Source organism: Cervus elaphus, chromosome 1 (assembly GCF_910594005.1).
Source record: "Cervus elaphus chromosome 1, mCerEla1.1, whole genome shotgun sequence".
NCBI lineage: Eukaryota > Metazoa > Chordata > Mammalia > Artiodactyla > Cervidae > Cervus > Cervus elaphus.
This window is the reverse complement of record NC_057815.1, coordinates 69,249,134-69,272,078: the sequence shown is the minus strand read 5'-3', so window position 1 is coordinate 69,272,078 and position 22,945 is coordinate 69,249,134. Positions and strand designations below refer to the sequence as shown.

The 22,945-nt window shown below is 38.0% G+C and overlaps 1 protein-coding gene across 4 annotated transcripts in view; it reads right to left on the bottom strand.

Annotated features, from left to right (window-relative positions):
* The window catches only part of UVRAG (UV radiation resistance associated), a 319,155-nt gene that overhangs the window by 48,546 nt on the left and 247,664 nt on the right, over positions 1 to 22,945 (bottom strand). The window lies entirely within an intron of this gene.

The window sequence follows — 22,945 nt, the reverse complement described above, 5'->3', positions numbered from 1 at the left end:
ACAGTCTAGTATGGGAAAGACAGGGGATGATATTAGGGTAGAAACACAGTTACTACGGAAGTAGTGGCCTAGAATGGAAGATCTTAAGTGAGGTTCCAAGTTCTGAGTGCCCCAAAGAAATAACCAGAATATCAGATGATTGTGGCTAGGTATGATAGAGAGTTGAACAGTTCAACAGCTCCAAAGCAAGATGATGATTTTAAACAAGGAGGGAAAAGTAATGGTCTGGAGAAATGGACAAATTACCCATCCCAACCTCCATCTTCATCACCTTCTGCTCCTGTGGAGTGTCAGAAAACAAGTCTCCAATGGAAAGGGCTCAGATTTCAGTTAAGACAAAGAGAAGGAAAGAGTTTTAGAGCTACTGGGGGTTTGCCAGGGGCTGGCAAGCCTTGTCTCAAGGTGGCTAGAGGCTCCCACTCAGGTGAAGATGTTCTTGAGGTCTGTGGAGTAGTGCCAAAGGCTCCACTTGGATGGAGACTGTCTCACTGTTTTCAGCAGAAATGTGGAGAAAATCCTCCTCTCCAGTGACAGCTTCTGGAGCTCTCTGAAGCAGCTTAAATAGTTAACTAAAGGACAGGACTGTCTCAGGGGATTTGTAACCATCCTCAAGGTTCTAGTTTGTGGAACAGTCTGTTGTGGGCAAAGCATGATACAAAGTTTACACCTAGATGATGTAAGAGCCCTGGTCAGGCATAGAATCATATGGAGTTGAGTATAACCTTAGAAGGCACTTGCTTTTACCATTTCACAAGACAGTCCCATTTTCTACAGCATCTCTGATAGTCATTTGGCTCTAGTATATACACCTCTAATGACTAGATTTTTAATTCACTTCAAGCTTTTCATTTCACTGTTGGGCAGTTTGATCTGATAAAAAATATTATTTCTCAAGGGAACTAAAAACTCCTTTCTGATTTCTTCTGATCCATCATCAAGGTTTAATTTTACTCCTTCTTCCCCTGACAGCCTCTGAAACACGAAGATAGCAATCTTCTTCTCTTGGACATAGTCTTTACTTATGTTCTTGACTTGTTTAGAGTAACAAACAAGTTACAAGACAAGTATATATATATATATATATATCTCATACATTTTTCCAGGTTTATCAATAACTTCCATTATGATTTTGATCTCTATCAGATCAAGCTGTTAAAAAGCCATATGAAATAAGCTTTACCAGAGAAGGGGGCCTTGATTTACCAATGGATCCTTGCTTTGTTCGTGTCTCTCTCAGTGCTGCAATATGTGAGAACACCAGCCTTTTCTAATTTTCTTGCTGAGGTGCCCCTATATCAAAACCTTCCCCGCCTGACTCCCATTGTACAGCCTTTCCTGTGCTGTACAGTCCATAACACCTGGAAGTACTTGCCAGTCCTTAAATAAGTCTCAGACCTTGATTCTGACAAAAGCCATGCTTATGACACGCTATTCTTTCAGTCTGGAAGGTCTATCCTTCCAGGAAGGTCTCCATCTCTGGCTTGTCTTTTAAAATCTTATCCTCTCTTCAGGTGTAGCCCAAATGTTATACACTGAAAAGCTTACCCTGATTGAACCAGTAAGAAGAAAAACGAGTATCATTCAGTCTTCAGCTTCTATGTGCCAGGTTCTTTAATATCTTATCTTATTTAAAGTTTATATACCCTCAAAATATTACAGATGCCCCCTGGTATCAGTGGGGGATTGGTTCTAAGAATCCTGAAGATACCAAAATCCAAAGATGCTCAAGTCCCTGGATGGGCCCACCATAACCAGGGATGCCAAATCTATGGACATGGTGGGCCAACTGTACTTAATCTTTGCTTCAGAGATGAAGATACAAGTTCAGAGGGTTAAATAACTCCTAAAGATTACATAACTGATAAAACCAATAAAACTCTAGCCTATCTGATTTAAAGTCATGAATATCAAATAATGCTCTTCCCAAGATACTATTTTTGTGAAGTGTACATTATGGAAGAACATTAGGAGGGGCAGAACCAACTTTCTAACCTACTTCATTCTCTATTTTCCCAGTCTAATGTATGAACTTTCTCAGAGGGTAATAATACCTCATCAATTAACTTTAAGAAGCACGATGAGTATCTCCTCGGAAAACTGGAGAAAAGTGTTGGAAATTATTGGAAATATCTCTGAATCTCTAGGTTTTGTGACCTTCTGGATTTTAATTATTGATCAGAAAAGGAAAAATATTCATCAAAACCTGGTTGTGGCTTTGAGACATTCACTAGTTTTATTTGGATCTCATTCTTCTACTGTTGGAAATAAAATCAGGCTGAATTCAGTTAAAATAAGGAATATTTTAAAGTTTGCTGGTTTCTTTTACCTTTATAAAAACCTTTCTCTATTTAAAAACTTTTGGGAACTTGTGGGTTAAGATGGCAGAATGAAACATGTACACTGACTTCTGCAACCTCCTGAAACTTCCATAAAATGTCAATAATGGGGTTTTCTATATTTATGCTTCCTTTGTTTCTAATGAGAAGACAGTAATGTTTTAAATTATTATCCCCTGAATGTATTGTGCTTATATGTAAATACAACAAAGAGAGAGCTGCAAAGATTATAACAGCAACAAAATTTTGGAAGTTGAAAAGCAGGATGGACAGATTTTTAAAAAGCTGAATTCTAAGCTAGAAGAGGGGGTTTGAGAGGCAATGTGAGGTAAAATTCAGCAACAATCGTAAGGCTCAGGAATCGGTGGCCCCTAAGTACTTCTTAAAGTGGCAGTAAAAGTGGGGCTAAAAACAGAAAACTGGGTGATCATTTTGCAATGTATACAAATACTGACTCATTATGTTATGCACCTGAAATTGATATAGTGTTGTATGTCACTTATACCTCAATTGAAAAAACAAAACAGGAAGACTAGCTGAAAATCTGTAAGACAATTATATTTCCAGATCCCCTCTCAATTCCACAGACTCAGGCAACAACCACTCTTACACCTTGGCAAATAAACTAGAATTTTAGATTTTGGAGAGGGAAACATCAACACAGTTAAGGGCAAAGGCACTGTACTGGAAACAAGGTGATTAAATCAAAGTATGCAAACTAGATGCTGAGGCCTATAGTCCTCTTCCCCTCCACTCTGCTTCCAGAACACAGGCAAATACTTGACAGGTGGATACTGAAAGATCCTTGACAAGCCCAAGAGGAAAGACCTAAGAAGAATGACATTAGGTATTCCCCAATGAAAAGAGCCCAGCAAAATCCCCTAAAGTGAACCTCACAGTGAAAAACACAAAGAGCTCCCAATGTTTTCTGTCCTCTCCTCTTAAAAAGAAATATGCAATCAAGTATCATTAAACTTAAGAAATGCCTCTAAGGCAAATGACAATATCAAGATCAAACTGAAAACAAAAATAAGAATAAACATATCAAAAACCATTAATATACTCAGATGGATAAAAGACGATACTACACATAGGATGCTATTCAGAGAAAAAAGAGTTCTTAGCAATTTAAAATATGAAAGTGAAATATGAACAACAAACAATAGACGGGCAAGATACAAAGTTAAGGGAATGTCTGAAGAGTTAAAATAAAAAGACAAAGAGATGGAAAACAGGAGAAAAGAGATAACATTAGAGGATCAGTGCAGAAGATCTATTATAAATACAATAGTAATTTAGAATTTGAAAATAAAGAAGAAATCATCAATGAAATAATTCAAAGAAATTTCCCAGAGCTTAATGACTTGAATTTTCAGACTAAAAGGATTCACTGAGTACCCAGCCCAATGGATAAAAATAAACTCAAGGGCCCATCAGCCTGAAATTTTAAAACACTGAGGACAACAGGCGTTTCTACAGATTTCCAGAAAGGAAACAACGCAAAGCAAAACAAAGTGTACAGATCACATAAAAAAAGGGAGGGGGGCCAAATATATTTAGGCTAATCACATACAAAAATCAAACATCAAAAGTAATACTGGTACAACCTAGATTACTGTATCCAGCAAGGATCTCATTCAGATATGAAGGAGAATTCAAAAGCTTTACAGATAAGCAAAAGCTGAGAGAATTCAGCACCACCAAACCAGATCTTCAACAAATGCTAAAGGATCTTCTCTAGACAGGAAATGCAGAAAGGTTGTATAAACGTGAACCCAAAACAACAAAGTAAATGGCAACGGGACCACACCTATCAATAATTACCTTAAATGTAAATGGGTTGAATGCCCCAACCAAAAGACAAAGACTGGCTGAATGGATAGAAAAACAAGACCCCTATATATGCTGTCTACAAGAGACCCACTTCAAAACAAGAGACACATACAGACTAAAAGTGAAGGGCTGGAAAAAAATATTTCATGCAAACGGAGACCAAAAGAAAGTAGGAGTCGCAATACTCATATCAGATAAAATAGACTTTCAAATAAAGGATGTGAAAAGAGACAAAGAAGGACACTACATAATGATCAAAGGATCAATCAAAGAAGAAGATATAACAATTATAAATATATATGCACCCAACATAGGAGCACCGCAATATGTACGGCAAACGCTAACGAGTATGAAAGAGGAAATTAATAGTAACACAATAATAGTGGGAGACTTTAATACCCCACTCACAACTATGGATAGATCAACTAAACAGAAAATTAACAAGGAAACACAAACCTTAAATGACACAATGGACCAGCTAGACCTAATTGATATCTATAGGACATTTCATCCCAAAACAATCAACTTCACCTTTTTCTCAAGTGCACACAGAACATTCTCCAGAAGAGACACGTGCACCCCAATGTTCATCGCAGCACTGTTTATAATAGCCAGGACATGGAAGCAACCTAGATGCCCATCAGCAGATGAATGGATAAGGAAGCTGTGGTACATATACACCATGGAATATTACTCAGCCATTAAAAAGAATTCATTTGAACCAGTCCTAATGAGATGGATGAAGCTGGAGCCCATTATACAGAGTGAAGTAAGCCAGAAAGATAAAGAACATTACAGCATACTAACACATATATATGGAATTTAGAAAGGTGATAACGATAACCCTATATGCAAAACAGAAAAAGAGACACAGAAATACAGAACAGACTTTTGAACTTTGTGGGAGAATGTGAGGGTGGGATATTTCAAAAGAACAGCATGTATACTATCTATGGTGAAACAGATCACCAGCCCAGGTGGGATGCATGAGACAAGTGCTCCGGCCTGGTGCACTGGGAAGACCCAGAGGAATCGGGTGGAGAGGGAGGTGGGAGGGGGGATCGGGATTGGGAATACATGTAAATCCATGGCTGGTTCATATCAATGTATGACAAAACCCACTGGAAAAAAAAAAAAAAAAAAGTAATACTGGAAGCTAAAATATAATGGAGCATTGACTTGAAAATTCATTAAAATATATCTGTCGTTGTTAGGTCGTTAAGCTGTGTCCAGCTCTCTGCAACCCCGTGGACAGCAGCACGCCAGGCTTTGCTGTCCTTCATTATCTCCCAGAGGTTGCTCAAACTCCTGTTCATTGAGTCGGTGTTGCTATTTTATATACCTATATAGGTATACAAAATATTTATATATATGTAATATTTCCAGCCTATTCCATACCAAGTAAAAAAAGAATAAAGATATTTCAGTTTTACAAAGTCACCAAAATTTACCTCCATACATCCTTTCTTAGGAAGCTATGGGAAGGCATTTGTCAACAAAACTAGAGTAAACTGAGAAAGTAGACACGGAATCCATGCAGAAAATGAATTTCAACACAAGAGAACTGATGGGAATCCTGAGGCTTTTAGTTAAGGCAGAGAGATTGGAGGAGGTCAGATTGGAGCAGGAGAGATTTCCAAAGATTAAACTGACTGAAAACCTAACAAGCAACTGACTGTACATCTGACATGTCTGAACATCTTGAGAGGAGATTTAGATAACTGGTGGAGAGTTTGGGGTAAAATTAGCTATATGATTCATGTCAATGTATGGCAAAAACCACTACAATACTGTAAAGTAATTAACCTCCAACTAATAAAAATAAATGAAAAAAAAAAAAAAGTTAAATAAGCAGGGTGACAATATACAGCCTTGACGTACTCCTTTTCCTATTTGGAACCAGTCTGTTGTTCCACGTCCAGTTCTAACTGTTGCTTCCTGACCTGCATATAGATTTCTCAAGAAGCAGGTCAGGTGGTCTGTATTTCTGGCTTGAGAAAAAAAAGTAATCAAAGTAAAACTAATCAAAGTAAAACTAATTTTGTTTTAGTAAAACTGATTTTACTAATTATTAGTAAAAACTGAAAAAACTAATCAAAGTAAAAATAAGAGAAACAAACTTCAAAGAAAACAAAAAAGTATTAGGTAGAAAAATGTAATCACAATATACTGTATGTCTTATTATCAGGGAACTTTACAAGGAACTGGTAGTTTAAATACGAACCTATATTGGTAGAATGGAATATGCCTGCAGTAAAGATGTGGTGAAAGGGAGCTAGAGTATCATCCTCTACTGAAGGAATCACGGATAATCTTAAAACCCAAGAAGAAGCGATATTGTCAGGTTACTTAGTGACTTGGAGGTAAGTGTCCCACGTGGCTTGGATGGTGAAGAATCTGCCCGCAATGTGGAAGACCCGGATTTGATCCCTGGGTTGGGAAGATCCCTTGCAGAAGGGAATGGCAACCCACTGCAGGATTCTTGCCTGGAGAATTCCATGGACAGAGAAGCTTGGTGGGCTATAGTCCGTGGGGGTCACAAAGAGTTGGACACGACTAAGAAACTAACACACACACACACACACACGAGAGAATCTGTTAAAATTACTAAAGTAGTTTCCTTTAAGGTACAGGGAAAAATATTGTTTCATAATAAACCTTAAGGAACTATCTGACTCTCTAAACTAGCAGCATGTAAAACTTTTATACAACTAAAAACAGTATTAATGGGCCAGAACTCCATGGTTGGGTTATCTGAAGACACAATCACCTTCCTTTCCCTTCCCTTCTCAGAGCTTCAAATGGCATCACATCACACATCCTGGTGAGCTGGTAACAATCTGCCCTGTATCGCCATTGTAAGTGCACTAGTTGAATTACACGTAAGGTCAGTAATTTACTATTGCATCTGAAATGATTAAATAAAATGTCAGTGAAAGACAAATGATTAGAAAATTCTGATAACACTTGGAAAACATTTGTCAGCTTTCTGTTTGACTAGAAGAGAAAAAGGTACTCAATAACTTAAACAACTTATTACCAAAGGAAAATGCTCTCTCACTGTATAATTTCTCTTTAATCTCACTCCACTTCGCAAAGCCCTGCATTATCGTCCTAGACACGTGCAAAGCCCAGCACATTTATAAGAAGTGAAGACACTAATTTCATCTGATACTAATGTGTACCCCGCTCTCCCTTCAAATGGCAGGCTTTTCCTTTCAGTGCTGAATTTTTATTCCTTAATTCCCAGAGGAGAGTCACTGATGCTTTCTGTCTTCCAGGCACAAACCTTTGCTCAGTCCATTTTTGGTGCCAGACACTGTGTTGGGATAAAGGGATGAGTAAACTTTGGTCTCTCATCCTCACAGAGTTTATTAGTCTAGTAGGGAATATCTACATATATAATAAATGACAACAGACATGTAAAAATGTTGATATATTTGACTGAGGCTTTGTTTTGTCTTTTGGCCAGGCTACACTGCTTGCAGGATCTTAGTTCTCCGACCAGGGATGGAACCTGGGCCCACAGCAGTGAAAGCACCCAGTCCTAACCACTGGACTGCGAGGCAAGTTCCAAATGAGTATTTTTTTTTTTTTTTAAGTTGAGCAGGGAGAATAGAAGATGAATAATAACTCTGTTCAAAGGTAAAGAAAGGCTTATAGTAGGAAAGACCATGAAGCTGTACAGTGGAGACCTAATGGGAATTTAGCATATGAATGACAGGGGGAGGTATCAGGCAAAGGGGGTAAAAGAGGATTAAAAAAAAGCAAAAGCAGAAGGTGGGCCTCACCTCAGTGAAGTAGTTCAGCTTTCCTGGCATAAAAGGCCAGTGGCAGGGGTTTTGGGGTAAGTGGCAGCAGAAGGTGAGGCTGAAAAGGGAGGAAGAAGACAGATCATGTGAAGCCTTTGGCATGCTGAAATGTCTGTTTTTGAGGGGGAAGGGTTGTGGGAAGGTAACCTTAGGAAATGATTTGAAGGTTTTAAGCAGGTGGTTGACATGGACAGATTTGCAAGGCTCGCCCCCGCCCCCCGCCCTCCACACACATTGTTTTTTCATTATAAAAGTGCTTACTTCCAAGTATTTGAACAGGGACTCTACCGTGGAGGCAACAGAGAATCACTTAACAAAAGTCGGCCATTGGTGACCACACTAAAATGGTGTGACCAATGCCATTACTGACCTACAAACTTTAACAAACACCAAGTAATATCAGAGTTCAGAGGATAGTACTAGACTGAGCCAGGCCCACTGTAGTGATCATGTACTCAATAACACAGAAAAGAATTTATTCTGTTCACTTCAAGGACTGGTGTAAGGATCAAATATAATAATGTACATAAAAAATCTTCTGATATAGTATCCCAATCCTTCATGTATAAACTGTATGACTTTGGGTGAAGTGTTTACGTTTTCTGAGCTCCAAAATCTTCATTTCTCAAGTGGGGACAAGGCCATCTATCTCATAGAGTGCTTGTCTGAATGACATACAGTATTTGTAATAGTATCTTAGTCATTTACATGGGCTTAGGAAATGTCATTGGTCAGTTACACAGTTGATAAGTATTCACTGAGGACATGAAGTGTATAGCACCCTGACTGGTCAGAATCCCCAGGAAAAATAAGCAAAATTGGAACAAAAATTTAAAACCACTACCAAACTGTTCACAATCAAGTCAACTTGAGAACACAGCAACCAGTATCTATTAAGTTTAAAGATTTCTCCAGAATCTCATGCAAGAATTAACCAAGAATAAGTTGAACTTTCTCACTGGCATTCCTATATACCCACACACATTCACAAGCATGTGTGCGTGTGTGTGCAGAAACATTAGGACTCACTAAGGAAAAATAAATCTCTCACACTTGAAAATTAAGGAACTGCACAGGCAGCAAATCTCTGGGTGAAGGTGATGCAGTGGGTTATACAAGCCAATAATTTATGTTAGGGCTGCACAAAATGTTAGACACCAGGAAAGGAACCAAAATAAGTCAAATTACATCAATAAAAAGGTATGACTAGCTGTGCTGCCTGGGCTATATGCTCTATCTTGCTATAAACAGAAGTGGCTAGAATTTGGATGACAAACTAAACAGAGCAATAATAAAAACAAAGCACGATGTAATAGTTGCCACTAGATCCACAACCTTGGGGATCAATGAAATAATGCCTGTTGCCTTATATACACAATCTTGTGGGTTTTGTGTTTTGGGGAAAAATAAGTTCAGATCATTTCTAAACTAGCAATTTGTCTGCCGAGGTTTTGCTAAGTCTGTTATGGTTACGATAAAATATGATCTTTCATATTAAATCACTTATGACCTTGGCAAAATATTACTTTATATTAACTGACTCTTGGGACACTTTAATTTTATGAAACATGCACTTTAGTTTTTAAAAGTATGAAGGCAAAACTAGATATTCCTAGTCTACTACATCATGTTAACACATCGTCAAAGTCCTGGGAATACATAGAAAAAAAATACACTAAATCTCCATCTAATTAGTTTCAATATGAAAGTGTGTGTGTGTGTGTGTGTGAATATGAAAGGCTGCCTGCAACTAAAAACAATAAGCAGCTAATATTTTAAATCCTTAAACATACAAGGAAAAGGTCTGATTGACTTCCTGGATTCATGTCTTGGTGCCCAACGTCATTCCACGGAAGAAGGTTACCAAAGTGAAAGGTTGTGGGAAAACTCAACACCCACGTTAGGGCAGAGGTCAGCAGCTTTAGAGATGTGTGATGGTAAGTATTTCTGGTATACATGGTGAAAAGAACCAAAGAAAGATTATAACTCATGGATTAAGATATGACATCCACAGTTCAAAAATGTGTCTAATATTGTTCCAGTAACAGGCTCAAATTTTAAATTGCAAATACATGACTAGGAGGTCAAGTCACCTCTGCATTACTGAGGGAACAGGACTTGGAGGTCCCTGGAACTGTGAGGGAAGGGGGATTTTGGTGGAGCATCACAACTTGGGGGCTCCCGAGGTTGTACAGAGCAGCGTGAGAACACTGGGCAGCAGTAGGCACATGGTATCTCACAGGTGGTGGAAGCTCAGTGAGTATTTGTAGGTAAGAGTTAGGCAAAGGGCCTAGAAATTTGACAGTGACAAACCTGCCTACTTTGATATTTGATCACAGGCCCTGAAGCTGACAAATGCTAACAGTGCTACTGGCTGTCACTGACATAAGTGAAGTGAAGTGAAGTCGCTTAGTCGTGTCCAACTCTTTGCGACACCGTGGACTGTAGCCTACCAGGCTCCTCTGTCCATGGGATTCTCTAGGCAAGAATACTGAAGTGGGTTGCCATTTCCTTCTCCAGGGGATCGTCCAGACCCAGGGATCGAACCCGGGTCTCCCGCATTGCAGGCAGACACTTTAACCTCTGAGCCACCAAGGAAGCCCCTAAGTAACATGAATTACCAGTGTCCAGCTTCCAGTGATTTCCTCTTTAGCAGACAAGCAGAAATATGTATAGTCGTATATACAGTGAAAAAGAAAATCTGATTTTTAAAAGGATATCACATTTTGGTTATATTTGACTAAAGTCCAACACTATTCAAAGTGCCAATATGCAATAAATAAGGAGCTTGTGCTAGAATTTAACTAAACACACTGCTTCCTTCCTTGTCTTGATATGAAAAAAAATTTGCATTTGAACTAAGTAGTGTGTTTATTGACATCACTGACTTACATCTGGTATCAGCTCCTTATTTTCCTGCTAGTAACATACTGGTCTGTAGAACACACCTTGAGTAGTACTGATACAGACAACCTCAGCACATCTGCTACTCTAATGATGTTCTTCTATGGAAAGTAAGTTAGAAAACCATCACATTCTATTATAAATGGGGGCGCAGGAAGGCAGAAAAAGAACTAGTATTTATTAAGTATTATCATGTTCCAAGGTTTTGAAATACATTATTTAATCTTTATAATAACACTGTATTGGCAGTATTACATTTTGAATTGAGGTACTAAACTTATTTGAAGTCATGTAAGTGGTATGGAAGTCATAAAATGTGTCCCTAAGATCTTCTGCAGTAGGTAATACATACACAGGCTGATGGCTCCAGCTACTGCACCTCTGGATCCTCAATGCATGCACGCCCAACTTCATACAGGCTGTGCCCAGCCAATGACATGCACAGCAATGGTGCTAAGGGTAAAACATGGGACTCTTCCAGTGAGCAGCTTTGGCTTGAGGATTTCACATCAACTTAGACCTAAGTTGTAGTCCAAGAGTCTTCCAACTCAGTTTTCCTTCGTTCCCTTCCTCCTCCTACAAGTATCATATCTGCACTGCAGTCTGAAGGCTCTTCTCACCTTCCTCTGCTCCTTCTTTCAATAAATCATTTGTCCCTCTAATTCCCTCTTGAGGTCTGCTTCTTATTAAATCCAAACTAATGCAGTGCCAGTGAATGTAGGTACTAGTACTGAACCATGTGATTATTTGTGGGGAAGAGAATGTTAGTACAGATTAAAATATAATGAGTCTAAGACACTGTGTTTTACTCACCGTAGAGGAAGTCTGATGTAAGGAGCAAATTAAAAAGGCTGCCAATACCTAACTTTCTCTTTCTGCACCTGGGATAACAGGTAGAAGGTAATAATGCCATTGGTAGTGAGACGAACAGAAGTGTATGTGCTAACAGATCTGCCAAACAGCTACTTCTTGGCATTATTCATTTCATGTTACCAGCTTTGAAAAAGCAGTAATAGAAAAAACTCAAAGCAAAACAAAAGGGTACCAGCTGCTGCTGTAGGGCCTGAAGGCAGTAGTTTATGGATTTCTCAAATGGAAAGTCACATTAGCAACTTTGCCAAATGTCTCAAATGCACGTGCTAATGAATGGAAATGAAGAGAGATTTATGGAGTTACCTATTTTGGTTAAGGGAATTCACCAGAATAGTTAGATTTTATACACACGTGGACTGTTTTTCATACAAGGCATCTACTTTTATACCCACCAGAGCCTAGAACAGTACATTCAATTAGTACTTTTGACTGGCATATTCAAAAGGGACACAAAATCCTGTATGTACTCTGAGTTTCAAATTAAAATTAGAAAACCAAGATAATTTAAAGATAAATTATAGGGAAACTAAGATAATATACTTTATTTAGAAGAGGTGATTATATAAAAGATATTAACCTACTTTTAAAATAAACAGTATCATGTATATTTTAATGGCTATGTTTTAGAGAGACAGAATAAAAATGTCAACATAATAATGGATGACTTTGCTTTTCATATCTTCCACATCTTGCCAGAGTAAAAGATTGTAGACCATTACTAAAAGCTTTGCATTCTCCTGTACTTTTAAATTCAGATATTAATAACTCCATTATAGAAATAAATAAAAAAGCACTGATGGAAGATGTGAAGTGCATTAGTGTTCATGTTATCTCTGTCAGGATGAATTTAATGGGTACCTTAATAAGGAGATATAAACTAATGTCACTGATTAGGAAATACATCCACTCACATCCTTAGTAGCCTCCAGTGGGCTTGATGGTGATGTCTGAGTGGAATTACTATAAAGCAGATGATGAATTAGTGTTGGGGCAAAGGGATACATAAATGTGCCTCAGAGATGAAACAATTATATTCTATATCGTAAGTTAAAGGTCAACTCCAAAGACAGTACAGTCAGTCCTAAAGCGGACTAACCAATTTGGCTAAGCCCACTGCTCAGAACTTGCTGCAGCTAAGCTGTTTTGATAGCTGGGCCACAGGCTTCCTTGGCTATAATAACCTGAAAGTAACATTTATGTATTTTAAGGTTTTTTTAATCTCTTAAATACCATGATGTTTATCAGAATTTTTTTAAAGACAGGGGCACATTCCACACAGATGATTTCAGTCTCAGGGGACTTTGTCATTATGAAGCCTTATTAAAAGAAGGTGAAGGTTCACAAGCCTTTAGGAAGAACCTTAAGTGACATTACAAACTAAATGTAAGACAATTTTTTTTGAGGGGGGAGGCTTAGCTAGACAAAATAATTTCCTTTTCACAGTTAGTTTAGTTGTCACAGTCCAGCAAACTCTGGATAAAGTGACCATCACAACTAGTATATAAAAAATGTAGACATTGTTTCTCTCACTTTCTCTTCTAATTAGGTTCAATTTTAACGCCGAGTGCAGGGGCTTGACCTACAAGTGGTAAATGCCCAAACACCCACAAACTCATTTACTACTAGACACTTGGAAATCTTTCATACTTTACGGCACAAAGAAACGGTATCTTTAAAAAGAAAAAAGATATCTACCCAAAACTCAGTCTATTCATTTATTCAGAGCTTATTTTCATATTACATATTTTAAAATGTTCACAAAAGTTGTTTTCAATTTATCTTATCACAACATGGAGGAGAAAATAAAGGTCAAAACCAGTCCCTGCAGATTTCTTTCAGTGATTTATTTGAAATCCCTCCTCTACCAAGAAGTTATTTAATTACTCTAAGCCTCAGTTTCCTCATTTGTAAAATAAGAATAATAAAAACCATTATTGTGAAAGTTAGAAAGAATAAAAAGTGCTTTGCATATAGGTAAAATCAATAAAAGCAGACATTCTTATTTGTGAAGCTAAGACAAATGAATTTCCAAGTGCTCTATTTCAAAATTCTTTTCTTCTGGTTTATGACAATGACTACCCAGTCCTTTGCATTGGTAAATATGTCTCAAAGATTCTAAGAATGGTGTCATATATACATTTTTTCAGCAGTGCAACATGGCTTGCAGGATCTTAGTTCCCTGACCAGGGAATGAACTCAGGGCCTGGAAGTGAAAGCCCTGAGTCCTAACCACTGGACTGTCAGGAAATTCCCACATATGTACTTTTTAAATTGCTGTCATCCTATAATTGTTTAATGTCAAGATACAACATACAAATAGCAAAATCCTTTGTTTAAAGCATCATTAAAAGCAAACCCCTGTATAAGCACTACTTAGTGAAGAAACAGGATGCTGGAGCCTTATAAGCTCCCTGTGACCCCTTTCTCATGACAGCCCCCTCTCTCTCTCAGAGCTTGTCATTATTCATGCTTTTTATATAGTTTTCATCCCTAACAATACAGTCTTATCTTGTCCATTTTTGAACTATACATAAATAGAGTAACTGTGGAGATTCTCTTTTGTTTTGCTTCTTCTATTAACATTCAGTTCAGTTCAGTTCAGTCACTCAGTCGTGTCCGACTCTTTGCGACCCCATGGACTGCAGCATGCCAGGCCTCCCTGTCCATCGCCAACTCCCAGAGTTCACTCAAACTCATGTCCATAGACTTGGTAATGCATTCCAACCATCTCATCCTCTGTTGCCCCCTTCTCCTCCCGCCTTCAATCTTTCCCAGCATCAGGGTCTTTTCAAACGAGTCAGTTCTTCCCATCAGGTGACCAAAGTATTGAAGTTTCAGCTTCAACATCAGTCCTTCCAGTGAATATTCAGGACTGATTTTCTTTAGGATGGACTGGTTGGATCTCCTTGCAGTCCAAAGGCCTCTCAAGAGCCTTCTCCAACACCACAGTTCAAAAGCATCAATTCTTTGGGGCTGAGCTTTCTTTACAGTCCAACTCTCACATCCATACATGACCACTGGAAAAACCATAGCTTTGACTAGATGGACCTTTGTTGGTAAAGTAATGTTTCTGCTTTTTAATGTGCTGTCTAGGTTGGTCATAACTTTCCTTCCAAGGAGTAAGCATCTTTTAATTTCATGGCTGCAGTCACCATCTGCAGTGATTTTGGAGTCCCCCAAAATAAAGTCTTCCACTGTTTCCCCATCTATTTGCCATAAAGTGATGGGACCAGATGCCATGATCCTAGTTTTCTGAATGTTGAACTTTAAGGCAACTTTTTCACTCTCCTCCTTCACTTTCACCAAGAGGTTCTTTAGTTCTTTGCTTTCAGTCATAAGGGTGGTGTTATCTGCATATCTGACGTTATTGATATTTCTCCCAGCAATCTTGATTCCAGCTTGTGCTTCATCCAGCCCAGCATTTCTCATGATATACTCTGCATATAAGTTAAATAAGCAGGGTGACAATATACAGCCTTGATGTACTCCTTTTCCTATTTGGAACCAGTCTGTTGTTCCATGTTCAGTTCTAACTGTTGCTTCCTGACCTGCATACAGATTTCTCAAGAGGCAGGTCAGGTGGTCTGGTATTCCCAATTCTTGAAGAATTTTCCACAGTTTGTTGTGACCCACACAGTCAAAGGCTTTGGCATAGTCAACAAGGCAGAAATAGATATTTTTCTGGAACTTTCTTGCTTTTTCGATGATCCAATGGATGTTGGCAATTTGATCTCTGGTTCCTCTGCCTTTTCTAAAACCAGCTTGAACATCTGGAAGTTTATGGTTCAAGTATTGCTGAAGCCTGGCTTGTAGAATTTTGAGCATTACTTTACTAGTGTGTGAGATAAGAGCAATTGTGCAGTAGTTTGAGCATTCTTTGGCATTGCCTTTCTTTGGGATTGGAATGAAAACTGACCTTTTCCAATCCTGTGGCCACTGCAGAGTTTTCCAAATTTGCTGGCATATTGAGTGCAACACTTTCAGGATTTGAAATAGCTCAACTGGAATTCCATCACCTCCACTAGCTCTGTTCGTAGTCATGCTTCCTAAGGCCCACTTGACCTCACATTCCAGGATGTCTGGCTCTAGGTGAGTGACCACACCATCGTGATTATCTGGGTCATGAAGATCTTTTTTGTATAGTTCTTCTGTGTCTTCTTGCCACCTGTTCTTAATATCTTCTGCTTCTGTTAGGTCCATACCATTTCTGACCTTTATTGAGCCCATCCTTGCATGAAATGTTCCCTTGGTATTTCTAATTTTCTTGAAGAGATCTCTATCTAGTCTTTCCCCTTCTATTGTTTTCCTCTATTTCTTTGCATTGATCACTAAGGAAGGCTTTCTTATCTCTCCTTGCTATTCTTTGGAACTCTGCATTCAAATGGGTATATCTTTCCTTTTCTCCTTTGCTTTTCGCTTCTCTTCTTTTCACAGCTATTTGTAAGGCCTCCTCAGACAACCATTTTGCCTTTTTGCATTTCTTTTTCTTGGGGATGGTCTTGATCCCTGTCTCCTGAACAATGTCACGAAGCTCCGTCCATAGCTCATCAGGCACTCTGTCTATCAGATCTAGTCCCTTAAATCTATTTCTCACTTCTAGTGTATAATGGTAAGGGATTTGATTTAGGTCATACCTGAATGGTCTGGTGGTCTTCCCTACTTTCTTCAATTTAAGTCAGAGTTTGGCAAGAAGGAGTCATGATCTGAGCCACAATCAGCTGCCAGTCTTGTTTTTGCTGGATGGATAGAGCTTCTCCATCTTTGGCTGCAAAGAATATAATCAATCTGATTTCGGTGTTGGCCATCTGGTGATGTCCATGTGTAGAGTCTTCTCTTGTGTTGTTGGAAGAGGGTGTTTGCTATGACCAGTGTGTTCCCTTGGCAAAACTCTTTATTAGCCTTTGCCCTGCTTCATTCTGTACTCCAAAGCCAAATTTGCCTGTTACTCCAGGTGTTTCTTGACTTCCTACTTTTGCATTCCAGTCCCCTATAATGAAAAGGACATCTTTTTTGGGTATTACTTGTAGAAGGTTTTGTAGGTCTTCACAGAACCATTCAACTTCAGCTTCTTCAGCATTACTGGTCAGGGCATTGACTTGGATTACCGTGATATTGAATGGTTTGTCTTGGAAACGAATAGAGATCATTCTGTTGTTTTTGAGACTGCATGAGAGTATTGCATTTCAGACTCTTTTGTTGACTATGACGGCTACTCCATTTCTTCTAAGGGATTCTTGCCTACAGTATAGATATAACGGTCATCTGGGTTAAATTCACCCATTCTGGTCCATTTTAGTTTGCTGATTCCTAAAATGTCGACATTCACCTTTGACATCTCCTGTTTGATGACTTCCAATTTGCCTTGATTCATGCACCTAACATTCCAGGTTCCTATGCAATATTGCTCTTTATAGCATCGGACCTTGCTTCCATCACCAGTCACAAAAAAAGTGTTGTTTTTGCTTTGGCTCCATCTCTTCATTCTTTCTGCAGTTATTTCTCCACTGATCTCCAGTAGCAATTTGGGCACCTACTGACCTGGGAAGTCGGTCTTTCAGCGTCCTATCTTTTTGCCTTTTCATACTGTTCATGGGGTTCTCTCAACATTAGGTTTGTGAAATTCATCCTTATTACTGCATATAATTATGGTTTCAAGCTTGCACAGTATTCCATCACAGAAATATGTTATGATTAAGGATAACCATATTGCTGACAGATTTTCAACTCATTTCCAGTCTTCAGCTATTATGAACAGTGATGTCAAAAACATTCTCATATGTATGTCTTCAGTTTCACTAGAAAATGCCAAAGTGTTTTCTAAAATTATTTTATCAGTTTACACTCTCATCACCGCTACCTAGCTAATTTATTGTGCTTTTTTTTTTTTAAACCATGCATGTGCTCAAAACAAGACTGGGAGGAATCAAAGAATTTCCAGACAAAAATGAAGAGGTTATTTATTTCAACTTCCTTGTTTTATTAATAAAAGAATCTAGAGCTTATAAAGATTAAGAGACTTGCCTAATGTAACAGGGAGGCAATTCTTTGCTTAGAGGTTAGCGTACTAGAGCTCTTCCTAAGACACTAAGCTGCCTTGCAAAGCAGTCTGGAAAGAAAGAGATACAATCATCATCTATACATGTGAACACAATGGGGACACAAAAATGTTTTGAAGCTGTTTAGAAAAACAAGTCAAAAACAATGTTCTGTTGTACAATGAGTTTTGTGAGCCTCATTATATAAATAAGGACACTGAGACCCAGGGTGAAATCTTACACAACACCAGGATTATCAAGTAGCAACACTTCCATAAGATAAGCATGTAACATAATTTTAGCATATATCTGGGCAGTTTTCTTACCCCTACAGAAAGTGTAAATGTTTGGTGTCTTTAAAGTTTTTATTTTAATCATTATCATTGTGGTATATGTTTTTCAACTCTCTATCCTCCTTTCTTCACTAATAACAAATGAATCCTTTGGTATTATCTAATCTTCATAAAACTTTTAATGACTATGGATGTTCCTCAGTTTATCTAACTTACCTCTAGACAGTTGTTTTCAGCATGATAAATGTCTTTTAACTGTTTCCAGGAAGTTAGAATTATTTCCTTATGATAGAGTTCCTAAGAAAAATTTCTTAAAGTTGAAAATTTTTACTAACTCTACTTCAGAGAAGAAATTGTGAGGATCAATTATGAGCTGTTTGTGTGAAAGCCCTCTGGAAAACTATAAAGCACTATTCAAATATATGGTGGTATTATCATTATTATTATAAATTCATCTTGTACTTGACTTATATTAACCCATTATTACATGGCATGGTACTCTGTAAATCTCTGCTTATTTTCTATAAAAAAAATTGCCAACATATACTGCTTGTAAATTATATCTTAGAGAATCTTAAAATCTTTTTGATCATGTTGGGCTAAGTCAAAAAGCTTGAAGGTGATGATTAAAAGAAAAAAAAACTGCATTTCTCAAAAGTTTACACATTTATCAAGTGTAATACACCAACAGGATACATACATCTACACACGTATCTACTATCCTATTACTGTAATACACTGTAACGTCACCCTGGCTAGAGGGTAAACCAGGTTTTAGAGTCCTATTCACTCTTACCTCCTCAATGCCCAGCCCAGCACCTGATACAGAGTAAGTGATCAACCAGCAATGCTTGGAGCCACAGACACACCAAGAGAGGAAACAGAAGTCATTATATCAGTCACAGGATTCAGATGAAAGAAAAGAAGTATGTTAGCGCAGATGAAAAGTGCCAAGGAGAGGAAAACAGTGAAGAAATGAGTCAGACAGCAGGAGCTGGGATTTTAGCTGCTTCTTCTAAAAGCTGTCTTCAGTCCAGCCTTTGTCCTAACTGCCATAGACTGCTTTTTATACAGCAGGGGAACTGACTCCTAGAGAGGACTAGGGGAAGAAAGAAGGTTAAAACAAAGAAAAACTGACACAAATTTGTAACTCAGTGAATTCTTCACCCTCATTTGCAAGGCCTATGTATTATTTTCTTATATTATTTTGGGAGTTATACCGTCTATCCATATTTTTTTTACAAGGCATATTTATCAAAAGGTATTGGTGATTCACCAAAGAACTTTAAATATCAAATGTAGATATATACATTTATATGAAATGGTATATGTATTTATAGGGTTGGCCAAAAAGTTCATTTGGGTTTCCTGTACCCATCTTATGGGAAAACCCCAATTTTTTTTTACCAGCCCAGTATTTAAAAAGATATATGAAATGCCTGAACGTAACATTCACTAATAATCAGAGCTACAGATAAAAGCAGAGATATTATGTTTCTTCTCTCATATTAAAAAAGATTAATAACAAACAACATTGGCAAGAGGATAAAAAACAGATCAAACTTCAAAATTTATGTATTCTTTGACCCAGCAATTTGATACTTATCTTAATGGAATAACTGAACACAGGTATAACTAAGAAGACAGATGCTTCTCTCACCATAATGTGGTTCATGACGGGCAAATCTTGGAAATCTACTGCCAATGTCCACAGAGTGTTATGTGGACAACAAGATCATACACAACTGTATTATCAGTATGAAACTATCTTCACAATATACTGAATGAAAAAAGTAAGACATACAACAAAATGCACAATGTGAAACTGTTTATGTAAATTTTACCTGTTTCATTTAGGCATGTATATTTGCATAGATGCTTGGAAAGCTGATCACCAAAATACTACAATGTTTATCTCTGATTAATAGAATCCAAAGTGGTTTAAATTTTTTCCTTAATACTTTTCTGTATTTTAAAAATAAACTCATACTGAGATTGAATCATTTGTAAGATATGAAAAGTTATTTCTCTTATTTGAATCAGTTCTAATGAGATGGATGAAACTGGAGCCCATTATACAGAGTGAAGTAAGCCAGAAAGATAAAGACCAATACAGTATACTAACGCATATATATGGAATTTAAAAAGATCGTAATGATAACCCTATATGCAAAACAGAAAAAGAGACACAGATGTACAGAACAGACTTTGGGACTCTGTGGGAGAAGGCGAGGGTGGGATGTTCTGAGAGAACAGCATTGAAACAAGTATACTATCAAGGGTGAAACAGAACTCCAGCCCAGGCTGGATGCATGAGACAAGTGCTCAGGGCTGGTGCGCTGGGAAGACCCAGAGGGATGGGATGGAGAGGGAGGTGGGAGGGGGGATCGGGATGGGGAACACATGTAAATCCATGGCTGATTCATGTCAATGTATGGCAAAAACCACTTCAATATTGTAAAGTAATTAGCCTCCAACTAATAAAAATAAAAAAAAAAAAAAAGATGCTCACTCCTTAGAAGGAAAGTTATGACCAACCTAGATAGCATATTAAAAAGCAGAGACTTTACTTTGACAACAAAGGTCCATCTAGTCAAGGCTATGGTTTTTCCAGTGGTCATGTATGGATGTGAGAGTTGGACTGTGAAGAAAGCTGAGCGCCGAAAAATTGATGCTTTTGAACTGTGGTGTTGGAGAAGACTCTTGAGAGTCCCTTGGGCTGCAAGGAGATCCAACCAGTCCATCCTAAAGGAGATCAGTCCTGGGTGTTCATTGGAAGGACTGATGCTGAAGCTGAAGCTCCAATACTTTGGCCACCTGATGCAAAGAGTTGACTCATTGGAAAAGACCCTGATGCTGGGAGGGATTGGGGACAGGAGGAGAAGGGGACGACAGAGGATGAGATGGCTGGATGGTATCACCGACTCAATGGACATGAGTTTGGGTAAACTTTGGGAGTTGGTGATGGACAGGGAGGCCTGGCGTGCTGCGATTCATGGGGTCACAAAGTGTTGGACACGACTGAGTGACTGAACTGAACTGAACTGAGGACAAAAGAGGAGATAGAAGGTATAAAAGATGTTAAACCAAATAAAGTGCTAAACTTATACTTGGCTCTTAGGTGGTCACAGACAAAAGGGAAGCCTGTTATTTAATGTTTCTTTCTGTCTGATATAAGAAAGGCAGCAAGTATGATCCCCTGAACTTACAAGTCAAGTGATTAGTGCCTGAATTTCTTTGCTTGCTATTCAGAGACTCACTTTATCTAAATGTAAAATGTAGATAATAATACTGACAATTTAGGACTTTTTAAAAAGACAAAAGAGGTAATAAAAGTAAAGTAAGCTATATGAATATAAGTTAAAACTGTTTTATTTTGTATTTGGATATTTTTGGCATTGGGTTTCTAGTTTCAGTTTAAAATATAAGAAAATGTCCAACTGATGAAAATGCAAATTATTTTATCTTGTTAATTTATTACTCAGCATTTCAAAGTACAGTGATCACAGTCAATACATCATTAAAAATGCTTAGTAAACTGGTTAACTGTCAATATGATTCTTTAAAAAAATTAATACAAGAACATTTAACGAATCACTTGCCAAGTATATAAAGGTAGTATGTGATCCCTTAAATACAGAATGGAACTTTTGAAAAATAACTGTATACACTTTCTACTTCAATTAAAGCTTCCATTTAGAGATAAGTCAAGATACATTTAAATATATATTTAAATACACACATATTTAAATAGAAATAAGTTCATTACCTATCAATCTTAAGGAGGAAAGAACAATCTCCTAGTTGATGCATTCACCACTCATTCTTTCAATAAATATTTACTAAACATGCCTAGGGAGCTCACATAGTCCAGTTTTAGTTCCAAGTATAACAGCTGGTAACAGTATGGTGCTAGGGCTGAGGGTGGTCAACCAAAAACATCTTTCCTGCCCCCACTAGTAAGGTAAACCTATTCCAGCCAGGTTGGCCTTGATACACCTTAAATAGCCTTCCTTTGCACCTCTGCCCCTCCTCCTCTCTCACTAGCCAGATGCTTCCTTCCTTGAATTTCCAGTTCAGGTGCCATATCTTTCTACTGACGCATTCCCACTCTGTATCAGCCTAACAAGAATAATGACAACACAAACAACAAAAAATGGCAGCTACTATTTATCATGTACCCTTTCTGTAGATGATGCCTGAGCTACAAAGTTAACCCTCACTGTTTCTTGTCCCTGCAACGATCCTATGGGGAGTACCCGGTCTCTGCAGAGATAAGGGAATGGAGATGCAGTGAACTATAGTACATGCCCAAGTTCACCCACTCAGTGGAATGCACATCCACGTGTGCGGGCGTCTTCCTGCTGAAGCCAGAACCACACTTGGACAAGAACTTCTCCTCTGACAGGGATCACTGCATGCCTCGTACTGTTTACATAATGTGCATATTTTTTCTTTAATATAAACACCTTGGGGATAAAATCAGCCTCTCGTAGGCCTTGCATAGCTCATTCAGATATTTGATTGATGTTACACACACAACATGAAAATGTGATGGTTCTACTATCTAAAAGAAACAAAGCCCGCCAAGGAGCACTTAGGAGTAGACGTCATCATTATCCTCTTTCAAACTGAGCATCTGACTGAAAATCCCCTTTGTCCACAGCACTATGGAGCTTACGTCTGAACTGATTTACAGGAAACAATGTCGAGCCCATGGAAAATCTTAAGAGACAGGATTTCTGTCACAATAAAGTGTTTTAACATCTACCTTACTGTATCTCTTATAATTGAAAACGTCACTCTACAAGACCATATGTGTATATGTAAAACACCTTTTAAGTGCTAACATGGTAACT